General features: G+C 40.1%; 1 pseudogene; it reads left to right on the forward strand.

Moving 5' to 3' along the window:
• The first annotated feature begins 14,890 nt into the window (after positions 1-14,890).
• On the forward strand, positions 14,891-15,626 carry LOC116479406 (small ribosomal subunit protein eS6-like; annotated as a pseudogene).
• Positions 15,627-22,970: the final 7,344 nt, after the last annotated feature.

Below are 22,970 nucleotides of genomic sequence, written 5' to 3' on the forward strand. Positions count from 1 at the left end.
CACAACCCTGGGATTTGCTGCCCAAATGTTGTTTCAGTCTTTTCCCAGGAGAGCTCAATTCTCAGGCTGGCTCCACAGCCTACCATGTTAGCAAGCCCAGAAGTGAATATGTCTTTTGTAATTTTTCCAGCAAAAATCCCAGGGCTGCCTCTCATTGATCCAAATTTGGTCACAGGCCCATCCATGAGTCAATTGCTGTGACTAATTTACTAGGCCTTGAGTCACTGGTCTGTCTTCCCCAGTTGTCTTGTGGTCAGCTCACCTGAAGAGCATGGACTGAGAGCATGGAGAAGAGACACCCAAGAAAAACTGAAGCACTGTTACTAAAAAAGTGAGGAAGTGATGCTGAGTAGGCAAAACAGCAGATGTCCATTACAGGAAAGATCTCCAAAATGTAACCTCATTCATTTTTTCTGTATTTGTAACTCTGTGTGAACTTAGCGCCTGCCCCAAGGGTGGCATTTACTCAGGCTGTGATGAGAATAGAGACCCTGGATTTGTGCAGTGCTCTGTCTTCCCCCTCTCTTTCTGCTACCACGATTTCTCCAACTTCTGGCTGTATCAGGTTTCAGCTAAGAGAGGGGAGACATGACTTAACGTATAGGCTTCCATAGAGATTCCATACTGGGACTTCAGATAGGTCACACTACTGGTGAGTCCCAGCACACAGATCCTAGTGCCAAGATCCTCATGCTGTTGATTCAAAACTTGCAGACATACGTGTGCTTCCTCTGACAGGGAAGGCTGCTACTAACTGTATCTTCTGAATTGGTTCCTATTAATCATAGGTCATGTGTACCACTGGTAACAATAGTCACCATTTAGTGAATGTTTACAAGTGAGAACACTGCCTATTCATAAGCTTGAAATTATCTGTGAATTTGGGAATGTGTGCCAGCCGTAAGCTGACCAGACATACTTACCGGTCATTAATCAACAGGGTTTTATTTCCTTATCCCTATGTTTGACTGAGACAAATTCCTTTCCCTACACCACTCACATGTGGATACACAAGTCTTCTCCCTTTCCTATTTATAACCTCAAAAGGTTGCAATTTGGACTGGAGGTAAGGAGGAGATAAAGTACCTACAAACTACTTGTGGAATCCCCCAGTCCCCTCCACCTCCTGCTTTTTCCCTGTGTCTTGACCAAAAATCACAGAGTACCTTGATCACACTATGACACAACCAGCTGCAGGCTTTTCCCAGCAGGCTTGACACCAGGGCTTTGAACATTCCCAGGCCCTCATACAGGTATCAAGGTTTACGAGGAAGAAACTAGTCCTAGCCTTGAGCCCAAATCCTTAAACCTTTATATAAACTCCATGCCCTGACCTCCTCACTGCAGACATAGCTAGATAGAACACCATTGTCTCTTGCTGTTTGTTGCAAAGATTGCTACAGCCTTCTCTGTGCCTAAGTTCTTCTAATCAATGCTTTGGATGGATCAAAAAGAAAAAACAAGAATTTACAACTAAAAGGAAAATATTGTGTACTATATATTATATATAGCATATATAATATATAATCTGTATAAAACACATGTAACACACAATCCATTGTATGTTATATGTAATTTTTATGGAAATACAAAAAATTATAAGTATAATAATTATGTATAAGTTACATATATATATTTTCACATTTTTAATTTGAGGTTTAAGTACCTGTGATCTTTTTTTTTTTTTTTTGAGACAGAGTCTAGCTCTGTCGTCCAGGCTGCAGGGCAGTGGCTCAATCTTGGCTCACTGCAAGCTCCGCCTCCCGGGTTCATGACATTCTCCTGCCTCAGCCTCCAGAACAGCTGGGACTATAGGCACCCGCCACCACGCCCAGCTAATTTTCTGTGTTTTTAGTAGAGATGGGGTTTCACCATGTTAGCCAGGATGGTCTCGATCTCCGGACCTTGTGATCCGCCCACCTTGGCCTCCCAAAGTGCTGGGATTACAGGCATGAGCCACTGTGCCCAGCCTATCTGTGATCTTAACCAATTTATCTTGCCTTTTCTGATACATGACTAAGAACTTATGGGGAATTCAAACAGATCACTAATATAAAGACAATTTAAAGTGCCTGACTTGCCAGTGTTCTTATAGCAAAACTTTCATAAAGTTTATGACACTTCTTTGATTTCTTAAGGTTTTAGGGGTACAGGCATATCTTATTACAGAGTATTTTTCCTCTTAATTTAAAGGTTTAATTTACTACGCATCATTTCCAAGCTCCTTGAGCTTTTCTGGATCCCCACCACCACCTGCCCTAATGGATACTGACACCAGCTGTGAATATGTATAATATAAACTGGCCAAAACACATGGCCTGGGCAGGCTAATAACTTGTTGCCCCTTCAAACTGATATTATTTAAATTTGTATTTAACACTTGAACACTGTCGTAGGCAGATCCTAAAATGAACCCCAATAATCCATGCCTCTTGGTAGTTATGCACTGTGTAATCTTCTCCCCATGAGTGTGGGCTGACCTAGCAACTTGCTTTTAACCACTATAAAATGGCAACAGGGATGGGCTGTCATTTCTGTGATGGTGTTACATAAGAGTTTTACTTCTGTTTTATTAACAGACCCTCTCAATGCCTTCTCAGCTTGCATACTTTGATGAAACAAGTGGCTGGGTTAAGAGACATCCATGTGGCAAGGAAATGAGGGTAGCCTCCATCAATAGCCAGCGAACAACTGAGGCTCTCAGTCTGACAGTCCATGAGTAACTGAATCCTGCCAACAAGCATGTGAGCTTGGAAACAGATCCTTCCCCAGTCAAGCTTTCAAATGTGATCTCAGCCCCTGCTGACACTTAATGGTGCCTTGTGAGGGCCCTGTAAGCAGTGGAGCAAGCTAAGCTGTACCTGGATTCATGACCCACAGAAACTGGGAGGCAACAAATGTGTGTTGTTTTACACCACAAAGTTTGTGGTAATTTGTTACACAGTGACAGATTAATACAAGTACTGAGTGGGGAAGTTTGCATATACCATTCAGCCAAAGCTCCCTTGTTAACTAGAACCACCCTAATTACAGGATAATTTAATGAACGACTGTGTTACCTGAACACACCATTCAGAGACCCCACCACTTGCATGAGTCAGAGCTCTATGGGCTTCAAGGGACAGATATCCATTCTAATTAGCTTAAGTGAAAAAGGGATTTGTTGACTCACATACCTGAGAGGCTAAGGGTGTACCAACCACCCTCAATTTCAGATCTACTAAAAAGGACTCCAACTGGCCCTTTTTAGATACATGCCAATATTAGGACCAATCATTGTGTCTAGTTGGATAGAGTTCTCTTGTTGGCTTGGGATTCATGCCTACCCTTGTAGTGGGGAAGGGGAGAAGAACATTACATTTGAAAGCCTATCATGTAATATACAGATAGTTATCCAAAGAAATTTTTTTTTTGCTCTAAAAAGGCAAGAATGTACACAGGGCAGGCAGGCAAAACAACAGCTGTCTACTACACCGTCTACTACCCAGCTGGGAGACAAAAGTGACTCCATCTTGGATGCTAACCTGCCATGCTGACTTCTGATTAGCCACAAACTTGTGAATATCTCCTGATTCCTACTTTATTTACTGTTTGTGTGTAAGAACATGTCAACCTTGATGTTATCACACACATTTTTGCCTGTTTGGGAGGGTCGCCTTTAATTGTCTTGCTGGAGCATGTATACCATTTTCCTGTGGTATTCATATATAAGCCTTGGGTCTGCAGAGTAACAGTGCAAAGATTTACCTGTCTTGTCGCTGCCTAAGACCACACTTCTATCTGTAAGTTCCCCCAATAAAACGCTCTTTGCTAACAAACTGGATTTGTCTGTCTTGTCCTTTGGTTTCTCAGCTCCTTTGGCATTTGGGGGCCAATTTGTATATATGGCCCTTTCACAGAACATCAGCATCTCATGAAAATATTGCTTCCTATCACATACGAACTTCTCTTCCAAAGACATTCTGGTAAATGTGGAATATTGGGTCTCTTTGGAATTCCCGTGATTTTAGGCATTTTTTATTGAATTATGTAATATTCACATATCCTAAGAGTACAAATAGATGAATTTTCATGAAATGAGTTCATCTTAAACCAGCATCCCGATGAAGGCACATTACTGTTATGGGATCTTTGGGGTGTCGCTTTTCTGGCTGGAAACCTCTGTGGCCGTTGGTGTCTTTGCCTGAGTTCTTGTCCTGCATCCAGGAAGAATGAAGTATGCAGACAAGTGGAGGGTGAACAAGATAAAGAGGAGCTTTATTGAGTGTGAGAACAGCTCAGAGGAGACCTGCAGTGGGTAGCTCCTCTCTGTAGGCAGGCTGTCCCATCGAGTTTTCGGCTGTCAGCAGAAAGGAGGCCTTGGAGAGGGTGGCCCCTCTCTGCCAGCAGGTCATCCTGTCACCTCTGCAGCTCTTAGCAGAGAGGGTAGCTCCTCTGTGCATCTGGTCACCTCATCATATCCAGCTATCAGCAGAGAGGGTAGCTCATCTCTGCAGAATGGTCATGCCATCATCTCTCCATTCTCTGCCCTGCTCTGGCTGAGCCTGGGGTTTTTATGCACCTCAGAGGGAAGGAAGTGCACAGCAACCGGTCCATGGGCAACCATCGATGGGCCAGAAAAGGCACCACAGGTCCCCACTCTGGTACGTGGGTCTGGAAGCCCTGCCCTCAGCCTTTGGGCCCTCCCTGGTCTGAAGGTGGAGCCTTATGGAGGACCTGTCTCCTTCTGCCCAGGAATCTGTCTGCCTCCTGCTGCTGTTCATGGCTGCCCAGGCTCAGCCCCAACGTTGTTCCAAGATTGGAGCCAGCACCAACAGCAGGGAAAAACCAGGCAGCAGGACAGGTGCTTTGGAGCCTGCAAGGGCAGGGGGCCTTCCTAGGCCCACAATAGTGCAGGGATGCCTGAGGCTGCAGCCTGACCCAGGAGGGTGGGGCTCCCACCTGCTCTGTGGAGTTGGAGCCTTGGGTCTGCAGCGGTGGTTTGGGTGGCTGCAGCGGCACCCCAGGAGCTCCTGCCCTAACTCGCAAGGGGTGGGGCTCTTGCTTGTCCCTGGCTCCTGCCGACTCCATGGAACATGCAGCCCCAGGCTGCCTCCCATCTGCAGCCAGTGTGATGGCAGGAGTAAGCCATCTGGAGCAGCCACTGCCATCATTACTGACACCACAGAAGCCCTGCTTTATGCTTCTTTTCTGTTCTTATCTACATCCCTCTCCCCCATTCCAGGATAACCACTGTCATGACTTCTACCAACATTGATTAGTGTTTCCTACTTTTATATTTTATATGAAGGGAACAATAACACATTCTCTCTTTTGTATTTGGCTTTTTTGCTTAACATTATGTTTCTAAGTTTCATCCATATTGTTGTAGTTCTAGATTTGTTCACATTTCTGCATAGAATTCCATTGTGTGAATATATGACAATTTATTTATCTGTTCTACTGTCTATGGGCACTTGGGAAGTTTCCACTTGGGGACTATTATTTAAAGTGCTGCTACAAACATGTTAGTGCTTGTCTTTCTGTGAACACATGTATGCATTGGTATACACATATGAGAATTTCTGGGTCTTAGGGATTGCATATGTTCAGCTTTAGTAGATGCTGCCAAACTGTTTTCCCAAGAGGTTGTATTAACTTACAACGCTACCAATAGCATATGTGGATTCTGGTTGCTGTACATCTTTGTCAAGACTTGGCATTTTACATCTTTTTTATTTTAACCATTCTGGTGGGTAAGTACTAATATCATCCCATTATGGTTTTAATTTGTAATTCCCTGATAACTGGTGAAGATGAACACTTTTTAATAAACATTTTAGCTATTTGAATATCCTCTTGTTTTTTTGTAAATCTTTTGGTAATTGTTCTATTGAGTGTCTTTTTTCTTATTGATTTGTAGAAATTCTTTATAAATTCTGGTTAGGAGTGACTCATCTAATATAATTATTGCAAATATTGTCTGCAACTTTATGGTTGCTTTTTCACTCTTGATGGCTTTTGATGAACAGAGTTCTCAATTTTAACATAATCTATTTTTTTTTACCTTTTATATTTAGTGTTTTATTGTATCCTGTCTAAGAAAATGTTGCCAACTGCGAATTTAATTCCAGTGATGTTTTATCATATCTAAGTGATATTTTAAGGGCCACATGTTCAGGCAACATCAATCATAGACAATAAGACAGGTTGATAGTTCAGTTGCCTTTGAAAGAGTCTCAATTTTTAAATTTCCATATAGAGCCCAATAGCCAACAAATATGTCTTGGGATGTCACATTTCAATAAAATATTGCTTTCACCTTACTTATTTTTTTGAGTCACAGCTTAACTGTCAAGTTTAGAGGAAAACTCAAAATGTTCTTTACTCAACTTTTCCTTTTCTTTCAGAGACAGCTTGGCCTAAAGAAAAAAGCACCCATTTAGTACAATGGGCTTGTGTCTGATGCCATTTAATAGCAAATCACTTACTGTCTCTGAACCATAGTAACCACGTCTGCAAAAGTTGAAGAATAATTCCTACTATGTCAATACTGCAGTGCCGTTATGAAAATAACAACAATAACAATAGGATGAAAAAGTGCCTGCAATGCAGTGATACTTTATGAAGTAGTGCACTGCCAAGAATGTTGGTGAATAAGAGTGACTGTAACACAGAGTCTGAGGCTTATAGCCTATCGGGGTGACGGAAAGGTACCATAACCAAAATTTTCAAGGAGAAAGTTAATCTACCAGAGAATAACTCTTTTGATTATCTCTGGAGAAGTGTTCCTTCTTGTACAGTTCTTCCAAAGCACAGCCAAAGGCTTTATGTTTATATGCAAATAATAAAATCACACAACCAAATCTGTAAAAGGTTCAGTGGGTGAATGTCAATCTTTAATATGATACTAACATTTATATGGTACACAAACCTATGGCTCTGTTTTGTTAGTTCCTGCTCAGAATCTGACTATCTTTTTCACTGATTATTTTGGAAAGCTAACTACTCTTTCAAATCCTGTCTTTTGACCAGGTGCAGTGGCTCATGCCTGTTATCCCACCTATCCTGAAGGCTGAGGTGGGAGGATCACTTGAGCCCAGGAGACTGCAGTGAGCTAGGATTGCATTACTGCACTCCAGCCTGGGCAACAGAGTGACACTTTGTCTCAAAATAAAAATAAAAATAATAAAATTCTGCCACTGATTAAACCCATTTTCAAAAATTCTTTAAGCATTTCTGGGAGAGACAGTTTACAAAACCCATCAAAAAACCTGTCTGTTTATAGTGTTATTTTTAACCCAAAGTGGCATTATCCTTCTTGGCATCAGACTTCACTTTGAAAGACTTTAGACTGTGTCTAAAATCACAGCCACCATCCAAGCAAGGTTGGCATCAGTCAAGTTGTTTACATACAAGTGTACAGGCATAGGGTTTCTGGAGTTAAAAAAAAAAAAAGCAACCAAACCACCCCCCCTCTTCCACCAAATTCCAGGACACCCAGTTAAATTTGAATTTCAGATAAACAGTGAATATTTTTTCATTATAATTTATGTCGCATGCTTATACCAAATTCAAATTAACTGGGCACTTGTATTTTGTCTGGCAGCCCGACCCAGGGCTGAAAATAATTCTAGAAGAAGAGTTTCTGAAACTGCACCGTTAATGGCACCATTATGAGGCTAGAATATAGTCTCTCAAGGCAACAGCCCTCATTTACACATCTAAATTATGAGATCCTTTTTTAAGAAAGGGGATCACCTGATCTTTCTGTAAGACTTCATTACATTATAGTCAAGAAAAGGACACATTAGCAGGTAGCAAGCATAAAAAGTATGTGAATTTCATTAGTGTTCATTGTTTGTTGCACCTTGACCAATCTCTTAAATTAGCAAATAAGCAGTTCCTTATAACCTTTCCGAGATCTACCTATGTTTATTTAAGTTGAGTCAGATTACCTGGTTTTACTCGAATATCATAAGGAACAATGAATAAAACAAATAGAAAAGTTATACTACCACAACAACAAACAAAAAGAGAAATTCTCCATTGAAGATTGACCTGTGAAGACCACTTCCTGGTGTTAAATTTGCTTCCTCTGACTCCACTGGTAGAGAGGTATGCGAATTTCTAAGGGAGCACCCTAGTGCCTTATAACTCTGTAGTTTAGCCATTATCTAGTAATAGCCACCTGTCATTATAAAACCCAAGCAGTGAAACACTGCCAACACATGGAAGGCGTATAGGACTGAGAGGGCTGGAAACAGGTATTTTTGGATCCTTTCAAATATTTCAGTAGTGCTTATTATACAGTCAATGTCTTCCTGACACAATATGCCTTCTATTCTCAACATGAATTTCCTTAGAGTCATTTTTCTTTGTGCTTTCGATCGTTTCCAGTTTTATTTTTAAAAGCAAGAACTTACCTTTCTGTAAAAGAACATCAATAGAAGAATTTTGCCAGAAAGCAAGAAAAGCAATACAGAGTCTTTTCTCATTCTGTCAACGAAAATGTCTTTTTAAAAAAATACACAGGCTTTCTTTGATTAGCCAATTTTTCCCCCAAGAGTTGTATCTCACTGAGTACAGTTTTTTTATTCAAGAGTTGTGTCTCACAGTAAGAAAGAAAGAAAGAAAGAAAGAGAAAGAAAGAAAAGAAAGAAAGAAAGAAAGAAAGAAAGAAAGAAAGAAAGAAAGAAAGAAAAACTTGAAAGAAAGTTGAGAATTGTTACTGGTTTGCAAATCTTGAGTTTTGGCCTGAGAGTGGAGAGTATTTGGAACATTGAAGATGAAAAAATTTCTAAGAGATTCAAAAAAAAAAAAACTAGAAAAGAAAAAAGAAAAGAGAGAGAAACAACTAGTAACACTAGGAAAAGCAAAAGATTACATAAAAAAGCCAATTTCTTCTTAGCACATTATGTGACTTAGCTGTGAATAATATTTATATAATCAAAAACAAAATATGTGTTGATTATTTAACAAAAAATTATGACATATCTCTCTTAGGGAAATATGGAAAAGGAAGTGTGTGTATATGTGTGTGAAGGTAGGGAAAGGAGGGGGCGAGGTAAAAGAGCTAAATTTCCTTAGCAGGAAATTAACAGAAAATACCTAAGCTTTAAAACAACAGGAAATAGCTGTCATACATAGATATGTAGAAATATGGTGGTCAATATCAAAAAGAAACAACTAAAATAATATAATGTACTTCTTTTTTTTTTTGCTGGTGAGTGGAAATCAGAGGTAGGGACACTATTGCTATTTTGGTTAAAAGCCTTATAGCCTTATTTGGCTCTTTTGCTGATATACACGTATTAGCCTAATACAATTAAAATTTTAATAAAATCAGAGACACTTCCAAGAAACTAATATTCAAAAAAACAAATATCAAAAATAAAAAATAATAATAAAACAAGAGGAAACAATTGTCTGGGGCCAGGGTAGGGTACTACTCCTAGTTCCAAGCAAGTTTTTAAATACATGGACTTTAGGAACATAACCTGTTCAAAAGGATGGACTTTCCACATTTCAAACCCAGTAATGGTAGAAGATCTGCCTTAGGAGATTCTAGATACAGCCTTTCTTTCCCCCAACTTGCCCCACTGTTCGACTGTTTCTCATCATGCTGGGGGTGAGCAGCATCCTCTCGGATGCTTGTAAAGCAATGGCCTGAACAGAGCTAATGTTTTTAGGTCCATGTACCTCCCTTTTCCTAGACATAAACTTGAGAGTTAAGTTTTGAGGCCTAATGGTCCCTTTCCTAATCTGAGAATGAGTTGGAAAGCTCAGCTCTCCTTCCTTTCTCTGGGCTGCTCCTTTCCAGGTGAAGGGGTTTGTGATGGTGTAAGTGAGGAGATTTGCCAGATTAAGCACACAGGGTGCCATGGAAGATAAATTAAATTGACAATAGATTCAGCTTAATGAGACTTGGCAAACTTTCCAAATTCTTCAGTCAAGCTTCAAATTTCCAGGGAAAAGTGAAAGCTCTTAATTTACTGGGTTTAGGTTGGTCTGCCCATGTTTTCCACTTGAGTAGTAAAATCCCTCCAACTTCTAGAATTCGAAGAGCAGCCAGGGCTGAGCTGGGAGCATTTCTCCCATCTGTAATAGGCCAAGCTTCTCAGGAATCAATTATCCTTCCTTTGGCATCAAACACCCATTAGCCAATGACAGTTCCAACATAACCACCTGGTCCAGGTGGTTACACTTAGGAGAAGAAAGCAGGGGGTAGGGGGAAAGACCCCCACGTGCCTTCGAGCAGAGCTCTTGCAATGCGAAGAGATACTTCTTGCACCTTTAGAGGAAAGGAAATTCCGAACATTTGCTTTCTGCTATTGTTCCTTCTTCTCATCTTAGGGGTTCTGAGCCCATTTGCTTCAGTATAAAGATAGTTCTATGCTGGTTCAGTCACAGAGAGGGCTGAACTAGACCCTTGCCAGAATCTCCAGAGACAAGTGCCCATGCCACACAGAGCCCAAGAGTTAAGAATACCCTTGCTACTCTGGTGCCACATTGATATGACATCTCCCTTAGGCATTCCTTAGTCCTTGCAGTAGAAGAAGCACGCCTTATCTTAAACCTGACATGCAAAAACTGAGTGATAAAGTAAATTAAAGAATGAGTATCTGTTTTGAAATATGATCTTTACAAAAGAATTCACCAAAGACTGCTTAGATTATTAGATTGATCAAAAAATCCATTTACAATACATCTTTTTCAGATGCGTATTATATAAAACAAAAGTGCTAGGACTGGGTATCACTGTTAGCAACAACAATACAAGTAGCTAGAATCAAAAGCATGCACCACCATGCCCAGCTGATTTTTTTTTTATTTTAGAGATGGGGTCTCACTATGTTGCCCAGGCTGGTCTCAAACTTCTGGACTCAAGTGATCCTCCTGCCTCAATCCTCCCAAAGTGCTGGGATTACAGCTATTTTATATATATATATATGCACACACATATACACACACACATATACACACATATATATGTATATATACATAATTTACTTTTCTCATGTGCCTCATCTGCATGGTTAGAATATAAGATCCATGAAGTCAAGACTGGTGTGACACATTTCTTTTTATCTTAGTCCCTGATATAGTTTGGATGTTATCCCACCCAAATTTCATATTGAAATGTAATCCCCAATGTTGAAGGTGGGGCTTGTTGGGAGGTGATTGGATGAATGATGGGGGCCGATCTCTCATGAATGATTTAGTACTTTCCCCTTTGTACTGTTCTCATGATAGTGAGTAAGTGCTCACAAGATCTGGTTGTTTAAAAGTGAGTGTCATCTCTCCCCAACTCTCTTGGTCCTGCTTTCCTCATGTGATATGCCTGCTTCCACTTTGCCTTCTGCCATGATTCTGACTTTCCTGAAGCCTTCCCAGAAGCCTTCCCAGAAGCTATGCTTCCTGTATTTGCCTTCTGCCATGATTGTAAGTTTCCTGAAGCTTTCTCAGAAGCTGATGCAGAAGCTATGCTTTCTGTACAGCCTGCAGAAGCATGAGCCAATTAAACATCTTTTCTTCTTAATTACTCAGTTTCAATTATTTATATTAGCAATGCAAGAACAGACTAATACAGTCCCTAGCCCAGATCTTACACATAATAGGTATTCAATGTACACGGTGTGTTGATGATAGTCACAAATTACTTCCTCTCTTTCTACAAAATGTTGAATAATACCTCCATCAGAAAAACCTGGGTTAAAGTAAGGGTATTTTTGTCTATCTTCAAAAAGATAAGCATATTCTAATTTTTCTATAATGATTGCGGGTAGAGATAATCTCTGCCTTCAACAACCCTCTTCCCTCCTAGAGGGAAATGAAACTACAAATGTATTTGAATATAATAGTAGTGAAGGAAATAATGTATGCTGTGGTCCATTTCCAAGACAAAGTGCCTTGAATCGGTTTAGGTCATCAAACCACAGAAGAAATAGGATATACTAGGCCCCTGCTTGGATAGCCAATGCCTGCTTGTCACCACTTCCCCTTAGTTGCCCTCACCCAAACCAAAGAAGTTTAGTCTGAAATGAGAGCTTACTAGCCTGCAAAATAGCTCATTTTTTCTGTTCTTATTAGCCTGCCCAGCTACTTAGGTCATAAGTCAAATACTTGAGTCCCTAAGCTAACTAGGATTGCAATGTATTGTGGGCTACAACAAAATGCAGCAGGACAACCCTAAAGAAAACACCTAATGCCCCTACCCAACAACCGATAGGCAATGTCCAGGAAGACTGTGACCCCCATAGTACCCAGCCTATGAGGAACCAGGGGAAGGGACCTGTGCATTAGGGAATAAATTGCTTGTTGTAACTGTGCTGGGTGTGCCTGCCCACCAGACACCCATCATGAAAACGTCTCACTTTTACTGTTCTCTGGGTCTCTGAGTCCATTCTTTGGGCTTGGATGGTGAGTTTGTTTCTCACAATAGCAACAAATGAAACAACAACAGAAGCTAACTTTTATTGGGCACTTACTATATGCCAGGATCTGCTTAAAGCACTTTACATGTGTTAGCTTATTCAATCCTAAAAATGATTCTTCTAATCACATCCCTCCACATTGTCTTAAGAAACTCACCCTGTGTTCAAAAGCTGGATTATTTTCCAATTTTACAGAATCAGGTTGACATACCCTACAATCCTAGTCAGCATGATACAGTGACGCTCGTACATTCATTTGAAAGACTTTAGGGAAATAGTTACTACATTGGCACAGAGGTGTTGTGCCTCAACTCTGTCATGAAATTAGGACTTGTCTGTGTCACAAGAAGAGGTGTGGATAAACTAAAGAAATTGTTTCTATGAGCAGAGATTTTGAAACCTAGAGTCCACTGGATCCCACGTCACTGCTGTGTGAACTCACTCACTACACGGGAATTCTCCAAGTACCATCCTGCCTAACTCATTCATCTTATGAAGCACAGAGTGATCACACATGCCCCTGAAATGACTGTACGTAAAGTAAATTCAGGCTGTAACACACAAAGTTTTCAGGGTTGGCCTCATAGCACTGTAGATTCCCCCAGCAGATGGGCAGAGGAAGGAAGCTTACTCTGTCTGAGATTCTCTCGTATTTCCAGGGCAACAAATCATGCGTAATGAAAGCAAAGCAAAGTCAGTATCAGCCCAGGGCCAGCCATCACCCCACCCAAACCAGAAGGGCAGGAGCCTAATTCATGAAATGTGCTGTGCTTCTTCCTCCAGCCAGCCAGGCTCAGGGTTTCCTGATGTGTTCCTGGAACCAGAGCTAATGGAATCAGGAAAGCATGTTATTTTGCCACTGCCAGTCATTGCAAGTACAACAAAATATATTGCTTTAAAGAAAACAATGATCATAAAGACAATTAGTAATGAAAACAGTTATGCCTTTCTTTTTTTTGAGACAGGGTCTCACTCTGTCACCCAGGCTGGAGTACAGTGACAATCTCTGCTCACTGCAACCTCTGCCTCCCCATTCAAGCAATTCTCCTGTCTCAGCCTCGTGAGTAGTTGGGACTACAGGTACGCATCACCACGTCTGGCTAATTTTTGTATTTTTTGGTAGAGACGGGGTTTCAACCATGTTGGCCAGGGTGGTCTCGAACTGCTGATCTCAAGGGATCAGCCCACTTCAGCCTTTCAAAGTGCTGGGATTACCAGCGTGAGCCACCGTGCCCGACCCAGTTCCACCTTTCTAAATTGGCCTCTTAATATTTTAGAACATTTCATCCCTCTGGCCTTGAGTGAAGAATAGAAACTACAGAGGGAAGGATTTGGAGTGACTAATGTTGGCAGAAGCGAGAGTCAGAATTATGGAACTGCGAAGTCCTATGACCTTCCATTTACTGAAGAGGAAACAGAGGCACAGCAAGGGTGCTCACGAGACTTACCTAATGCCACACTGCATGGTAAGTACTGGAATCCGGGACTTGGACTGCCAATTTCATGTGCTTTCATTTGTGACATTACTTTTTTTTTTAAAAAAGAACAATATAATGTTTCAATAAAGTTTAAAATTTGGGTTAAAAATCACCTATAATCATAACCTTCTGATAACTATTATCATTCTTGTATGTTTCCTTCCAACATTATTTTCATACATTTAACATAATCATAGCCATTAACCATATGTGTTTCTGTTTGTTTTTTTTTTTTTTTTTGAGACGGAGTCTCGCTCTGTCGCCCAGGCTGGAGTGTGGTGGCGTGATTTTGGCTTACTGCAACCTCGGACTCTCAGGTTCAACGGGTTCAAGCAATTCTCCTGTCTCAGCCACCCGAGTAGTTGGGACTACAGGTGCCTGCCACCATGCCTTGCCTGGCTAATTTTTGTATTTTTGGCAGAGGTGAGATTTCACCATATTGCTCAGACTGGTCTCAAACTCCTGACCAAAACGAAGTGTTTTTTTTTTTACCTACAATTTAAGTAAATGTTTAATGTTTATTCATATTTATTTATTAAATGTTTACTTTCACCAGACACTATTCTAAATAAAACAATGTTGCCGTCCTCACAGAATGAAGATTCTGGAGGGGTCAACATAGAATACGTACAGAAACAAGTAATGTACAATATTCCATCATGATGAAGATAATTTGTTCCTAAATAAAGGTCCTTGTGGGTGAATTCTCATAGGCTGCAAATGTACCTAACATTCATTTTGACAGAAAAGACACTCTTTTCTCTTGAGCCCCCAAATTAACACCAATTTATGTTAAAGTAACATCAATCCCATTAAAATAGGTACAATTATCTCAAAGGTAAATGGTTACCATAGGACTGAGATGTCTGTGCTCACAAAGCATCAAAGCAACCATATGATTCTCCGCGTTTATGTAATTAAATGTTTAATGAAAAAACAAAAACAAAAACATGAGCTCTTTTTTGTGGCACCTTGGAGGCAATTAGCTGCTTCAGGATGAAGCTAAATATCTCCTCTGCAGCCACTGGCTGACAGACACTCATTGGATTGGACAACGAATGGCAATTTTGTACTTCTTATGAGAAGCATATGGCACAGAGGTTGCTGCCGACGCTCTGGAAGGGTTATGTGGTCCGAGTCAGTGGTGGGACCAACAAACAAGGTTTCCTCATGAAGCAGTGTGTCCTGACCCATGGCTGGGTCTGCCTACTGCTACTGAGTAGGGGCATTCCTGTTATAGATCAAGGAGAACTGGAGAAAGAAAGTGCAAATCTGTTTGGGGTTTCATTGTGGATGCCAATCTGAGCATTCTCAAGTTGGTTATTAAAAAAAAAAAATGGAGGGAAGGATACTCCTGGACTGACTGATACCATGGTGTCATGTTGCCGGGGACCCAAAAGAGCTAACAGAAGTGCAAACTTTTCAGTCTCTCTAAAGAAGACAACGCCCCCCACCCATATGTTGCCAGAAAGCCCTTAAACAAAGACAGTAAGATACTGAGGACCAAAGCACCCAAGATTCAGCATCTTGTTACTCTCCATGTCCTGCAATACAAACGTCAGTATTACTCAGAAGAAACAGCGTACTAAGAAAAATAAGAAAGAGCCACAAAATATGTTAAACTTTTGGCCAAGAGAATGAAGGAGACTAAAGAAAAACTCCAGGAACAGATTGCCAGAGACGCAGGTTGTCCCCTCTGTGAGCTTCCACTTCTGAGTCTAGTCAAAAATGAGATTTTTTGACTTACTTAACAAATAAGTAAGATCATACCACCCCCAGCAAAATAATCAATAAAGACTAAGGATATTGATGAAAATGATGGAGAAGATGATGACTTCCATGAGTACTTTAAAGGAGAAACTTAAAGCAACTTGTATAATTTTTAAGACTGCAGAGATGACATGTGGTAACTTATGCTGAATCTGCTCAGTGGCTTCCCACACCCCCCAAATCTGAATCACATTCCTTCAATGTGAAGAATGCCTCATAAGCTAAAGTTGAGGAACTAAATAAACTGATTAAGTCTCTGTCTAATGACACCTCCCACCCCCCTATCAGGAGACTAACCTCCAGGACTAAACGTCTAATTGTCTTTTCTTTCCGCTTCTATTTTTCAACTCTGGGTATTTTTGTTCCACTTTTTAGAAGGTTTCCTCAATTTTATCTCCTAACCCTTCCATTAATTCTGCTCCTATATTTTTTAGTTTCCAAGAGCTCCTTCTTATTCTTTATATGTGACATTTTAATAGGAAACTTCACATTTAATGAATGCAAAATTGTCCTTTTCTTAGAAAATAACTAGTTTTTAAAGGTTTTCTTTTGCTGTCTGCTTTTACTGTTTTCTCAACGTTTCTTTTACGGTTTATTTTGGACTCTGTCTCTTATGCGAAAGGTTTTTTCCAAGTGGCTAGTGATCCCTAACTGACCAATTCACGTGAAGGGGAGAGGCACCATGAGCTAATCAGAAACTTATGCGGAGGGGGGGGACATACTGATTAGAGGGTCTCACTTTAGGATAACCAGGTGGGAGTCCTGTCTTTTTATAGCCTCTAAATGCCAGTTTTTGTTTTGTTTGTTTTGTTTTGTTTTGCTTTGCTTTGTTTTGTTTTGTTTGTCTATCCTTTTGGGCTGCTTGGTTTTTCCAGAAAGGAATTCTCTCCAATCCTACCTAAAATAGTGTAAGTCTGGTATTTAGCATGCTGCGAGCCTGGTAGGGAAAAGGGTGGCTGGGTCAGGGATGGAGGAGTGTTGTCTCACTCTTCGTTAGGCAAACTTCTCGAATTTTTATTTTCCAGTAAAATGCCTTGCTCTAGCCCTTAGCTGTGACTGGTGCCCTCAAGCCAGAGTTTTTTGGTTTTTGTTTAGTTTAACCTCTCCAGAAAGGGTATCTTTAGTTTTCTGTCAAGAAGAAGGGAGGAGCAGTTATCTGGCTGCCCAGTCTAGGAGAAGGGAAAGGATGTGGTCTCTAAGAACTCCATATAGGAGTCCTCTGGTTTTTCATTCTACCTCATATCTCTGCCTTTGGAGATTTTGGACATTTCTTAGGGGGTGTATTAGTCCGTTTTCATGCTACTGATAAAGACGTACCCTAGACTGGGTAATTTATACAGAAAAAGAGGCTTAATGGGCTCACAGTTCCACGTGGCTGGGGAGGCCTCACAATCATGGTGGAAGGTGAAAGGCACATCTTACATGGCCCCAGGGAGAATGAGAGAGAGAGAGAGAGAGAGAATCAAGCAAAAGGGGGTTTCCCCTTATAAAACCATCAGATTTCTTGAGACTTATTCACTAACATGAGAACGGTATGGGGGAACTGTCCCTGTGATTGAATTCTCTCTCACCAGGTGCCTTGCACAACATGTGGGAATTATGGGAGCTACAATTCAAGATGAGATTTGGGTGGGGACACAGCCAAACCATATCAGGGAGCGCTATAGCACAGATTGTTTTGTTCTTGTTGCCTTTCATCTTTTACGGTATTTAACAAATGAAGAAAGCTAAAATTGAAGTCAATTTCCACTTGTTTATCTGCATTCATTCTTCCAAAATTGTATTGAATACAGTCGATAAATTGTATGTATCTGCAGTCAACCCTTGTTTCCTTCTCTTTGTCCCTATAAGCTAAACACCTTTTTTATTCCTTTAATGCCATTTTAGTGGAGTATATACAATCCATATATTTTCTTAGGTATTTTTATTTCTTCATTCATAACTTTCTATATCTAAAAGAGGATTTGCGCTTGTTGCAATAAAATATACATATGCAAAAAATGTTGAAATTTGGGAAAAGTAAAAAATATCAAGTAGCAAAAGAAAGGAAACACCTGTGGCAGAAATCTAGGCTAAGGATATAGGCAGTGACTGTACAAAGGTTGGCCCTTACTAAACACCTTGGCAGTTCTGCTAAAAGGAGGAACTGGAGGAATTTCACAGCCCTCATTATCTAACAGGAAGCACTCCAGGGCATCAGATAAAACTTCTATGTTTATGGAGTGAGTCGATTCTGTAACTGAATAAAAGTTCTTGGTGCTCCAACTTGGAATTGATTCTACTGAAGAGATTAGAGTAAGACCCAGATAAGAAAAATAAATAAATAAAGATAGATGTGAAGGGTAGGGATGCTAAGTCCTTATTGATTGGCACCTTTCCCAACTCAAGCACTGTGATGACACCGTCTGTTATTACTCACTCTAAATTCCCAAGTTACTCAGGGTTTCTAGGTGGAAGGACATTGAGAAAGTACCCTGTAGAGGAATTCTTATAGTCTTCTCTTTCTTTTCCATTTCAACAGGATATTCTCAGAGCCCTCTAGCAACTGTGACTGTGATTTCAAGGCAAGAAGTAAACAGACAGTAGGGAATTATGTTAGGAATATATATTCCTTTACTTTTCCTCTCAAAAAGAGAGAAAATAGGCTTTTTTTTTTTCCTGATAAGAAAGAGTATGAGTAAGCCTAGATTCAGGGCCCAATAAGATCATGCTCAGATTTTCAAATTCCAGTTTTAGAAATTTTGGGGAAATTCTTGATGCCAAAACGCATTGTGAAATAGTATCAATACAATTGTAGGTTTGGCATTTTCTCTATGCAATAAACAGTAGAGGGCTCTGGGGCTTTACAAAGATGAGCAAGCAACAGTCCCTTTTTCCAAGGAGCTTACAGTGTCTCACAGGAGATAATAAAATGACACAAGTGATTAACAGAAGAGACAACTTCAGAATGTCTAGCCAGCTACACATGTCTAGCCACCCACCTACATGGAGACCCAGTCCCCTTTTCCCACCCACAGGGTGAATCTGGGAAGGCACAAACAGGAACCCTGCCCTTCTAACTGCAGCTGATTAAATTAGAGGTCAAGAGATATGTGACCTAAGCCAAACCAATTGGATTTCCTCTCCAGAAGATTTAAAATTAGAATTCAAAGGTGCTAATCAGTCTCTGCTGTCCACTGATTTAAGGGCATAGAAGCACTGGCTTGGATATTTCTGACCAGGCACCAGTGGCAATGCAGAGAAAACACATCTGGAGAGAAAGAGGCATGCAGAGTGGCTTTCCCGTCCTGCTTTTGGCCTCATGGGATCCATGAGATACTCCCATATTAAAAGTTTTGATTCAAACAACTGTAATACAATACTATTGTGAAGACTAAGAAATACATGCTAAGGGGTCTCAAAGAGGGAGAGACAGCACATATGGCTGTGGAGCAGGTGGGATTAGAAATAGTGAAATATTACATGAAAAATTTTGACAATTGAGTTCACCTTAAATGATGGGTAAAATTCTAACAGGAGGAGATAGGTTGAGGCATTAATTAGTGAAAGAACCATACGGGGGAGAGAGAAACTAGGTGTGTATGTTCCAAGGTGCCTGGGGGTGGTTAGGTTTTATGATGAAAATTAAATAGCGGTTGGAGTAGATTCTATCTTTGCATCAGCTATGACACAAGTCAGCATATTCTAGGTCCTTTCTCCACTTGGAAAGAATTACTGCCAATTATCAGTCCATTGGCTTCCCTCTAACTACTTTGCTTCAAAAAAAATGAAAAGTTCATTTATTCCTATAGTTCTATAAAAGAAATCTACTTCAAAAAGATGTAAAATGACTTATATTGCAATACTGTAATTTTTGATATAAACTTCATCTTTGTTTCCTTGTTACAGGATAGGTGGTAAGTAAACATTGCCTAGTAATGTGACATGAGTAACAGAAAACACAAACTTATTTTTGCCCTAGGGAAGCCTGCTTAGATCTGTTGACCCTCTTCTCAATATCTATCTAGAATCTTCAGATGTAGCAAAGGGCCAGCAACCACTTTTCTGGGAAAAAAAGATATTTTGCCAAACTTTAAAAACACACCAAAATATGGGGCTGAAAAATAGTGCATATATACCTGTTGAGTGCAGTGGTCTGATCATAGTTCACTGCAGCCTCGAACTCTTGGCCTTAAGGGATCCTCCTGCCTCGGCCTCACAAAATGCTGGGATTACTGGTGCCTTGCCCTATTATTTAAACTAACATTTTTCATAAAATACTAAACGTGAATATCTTCCAAAACTTGAAAGAACTATGCAGTTATAAAGCATTATAAAAATAGGCTTATTAGATATTTTTATATGTTTTTAAGTTCATTGATTAGCGAGAGGAATAAAACTGAACTCAGTAGAAAAGTTTTGGAGAGAAATAAAAAAGTGAGGATTTTTACCTTATAGCTAACATTATCTACCTTATTTAGAGAAGGATCTTCTTTTTATACTATAATCCTTTTAGACAACAAGCCAATGAAATTTTAAATTCAAAGGCAACTCAAATGATTCTTGACAAGGGTACCAAGACTTTTCAATGGACAAAGGGTAGTATTTTCAACAAATAGTGCTAGGAAAACTGAATATCCACACGCAAAAGAATCAAGTTGGACCCTTACCTAACACCATCTACAAAAATTAACTCAAAATGGATAAAAGTTTAAGACCTACAATGATACAATTCTTAGAAGAAAACATAGGTCAAGGCTTGAAGATATTAGAGTTGGCAATGATTTCTTGGATATGACACCAAAGGAACAGGGAACAAAAGTCAATAAATTGGATTGCATAATGATTTAAAAATTTTGTGCATCAAAAGACACTATCAACAGAGGAAAATGATAACCCACAAAATGGGAGAAAATATTCACCAACCATATACCTGATAAGCGATTAATATCCAGAATATGTAGAGAAATCTTACAATTCAACAAAAAACAATTTAAAATGGACAAAATACTTAATAAACACTTCTCCAACGAAGATATACAAATGGCAATAAGCACATGAAAAGGTGCCCAACATCACTAATTATTAGTGAAATGCAAATCAAAACTATAAGATACCACCTCACACCTATAGGATGGCTACTATTTTTTTTAAAAAGAAAATAAGTGCTGACAAGGGTGTGGAGAAATTAGAATGCTTGTGCACTGTTGGTGGGAATGTCAAATGTTACAGCCACTGTGGAAAACAGTATGGCAGTTCTTGAAAAAAAAAAATAGAATTAGTGTATGATCCAGCAATTCCACTTTTAGGTATATGCTCAAAAGAATTGAAAGTAAGGATTTATGAAACATTTGTACATTCATGTTCTAGCAGCATTATTTGCAATAGCGAAAACATGGAAGTAACCGAAGTGTCCACTGACAGATGAATGGATAAGCAAAATGTGGTATATTCATACGATGGAATATAACTCAGTCTTAAAAAGGAAAGAGATTCTGACCTATGCTACAATGTGGATGAATCTTGAAAGTATTATGCTAAGTTAAATAAACTAGTCACAAGAAGACAAATGCTGTATGATTCCACTTATATGAGGTATTTTGAGTATTCAAAACCACAGAGACAAAGTAAAATGGTTGTTGTAGGGGGTTAGGGGATGGGGCAATGGAGAGTTAGTGTTTAATGGATATAGAATTTAAGTTTTACAAGATGAAGAGTTATGGAGATGGACGTTGGTGATGGTTGCATGACATTATGAATGTGTATAATGCTACTGAACTGTACACTTTAAAATGGTTAAGACAGTAGATTTCATCTTATATGTATTTACCACAATGAAAAATATTGGGAAGGCCAGGTGTGGTGGCTCATGCCTATAATCCCAGCACTTTGGGAGGCTGAGGTGGGTGGATCACCTGAGGTCAGGAGTTCGAGACCAGCCTGGCCAACATGGTGAAACCCCATCTCTACTAAAAATACAAAAATTAGCTGGGCATGGTGGCAGGCACCTGTAGTCCCAGCTAGTTGGGAGGCTGAGGCAGAAGAATGGCTTGAACCCAAGAGGCAAAGGTTGTATTGACCCAGGATCGCACCTAGAACTCAGGACACCAAGTCCCTAGGCTAGACACAGCAGGGGGTCCTGGGCCTGGCCTACAAACCATTTTTCCTCCTAGGCCTCTGGGCCTGTGATGGGAAAGGCTGCTGCAAAGATCTCTGACATGGCCTGGAGACATTTTCCCCGTTGTCTTGGAGATTAACATTTGGCTCCTCGTTACTTATGCAAATTTCTGCAGCAGGCTTGAATTTCTCCCCAGAAAATGAGTTTTTCCTTTCTATTGCATCATCAGGCTGTAAATTTTCCAAACTTTTATGCTCTGCTTCCTTTTTAAAACTGAATGCTTTCAACATCACCCAAGTCACCTCTTGAATGCTTTGCTGCTTAGATATTTCTTCTACCAGATACCCTAAATCATCTTCCTCAGGTTCAAAGTTCCACAAATCTCCAGGGCAGGGGAAAAATGCCATCAGTCTCTTTGCTAAAACATAGAAGAGTCACCTTCGCTCCAGTTCCCAACAAGTTTCTCATCTCCATCTGAGACCACCTCAGCCTGGATTTCATTGTCCATATCATTATCAGCATTTTTGTCAAAGCCATTCAACCAGTCTCTAGGAAGTTCCAAATTTTCCCACATTTTCCTGTCTTTTGAGTCCTCCAAACTGTTCCAACCTCTGTCTGTTACCAAGTTCCAAAGTCTCTTCCACATTTTCGGGTATTTTTATAGCAGCACTACACTGTACCAGTACAAACTTACTGTATTAGTCCATTTTCACACTGCTAATAAAGACAAACTCGAGACTGGGTAATTTATAAAGAAAAAGACGTTTAATGGACTCACAGTTCCACGTGGCTGAGGAGACTTCACAATCAGAAGGTGAATGGCATGTCTTATGTGGTGGCAGACAAGATAGAATGAGAGCCAAGTGAAAGGGGTTTCCCCTTATAAAACCATCAGATCTCATGAGACTTATTCACTACCACGAGAACAGTATGGGAGAAACCACCTCAATGATTCAATTATCTCCCACTAGGTCCCTCCCACGACATGTGGGAATTATGAGAGCTACAATTCAAAATGAGAGTTGGGTGGGGACACAGCCAAACCATATCAGCTGGGCAGCCAGCTGTCTGTTGTTGGGTGATTTTCACCAAAGTGCATCTTTCTCTGTACAATCAGAGGCTGCCACCTCCAGAGAATGTATTATCTCACTTAATCCTCTGGCTGGGTGCTTATGGGGGTAGAGTAAACTGGCAGTGCACAGTGAATCT

Source organism: Hylobates moloch, unplaced genomic scaffold (assembly GCF_009828535.3).
Source record: "Hylobates moloch isolate HMO894 unplaced genomic scaffold, HMol_V3 SCAFFOLD_12, whole genome shotgun sequence".
Lineage (NCBI taxonomy): Eukaryota > Metazoa > Chordata > Mammalia > Primates > Hylobatidae > Hylobates > Hylobates moloch.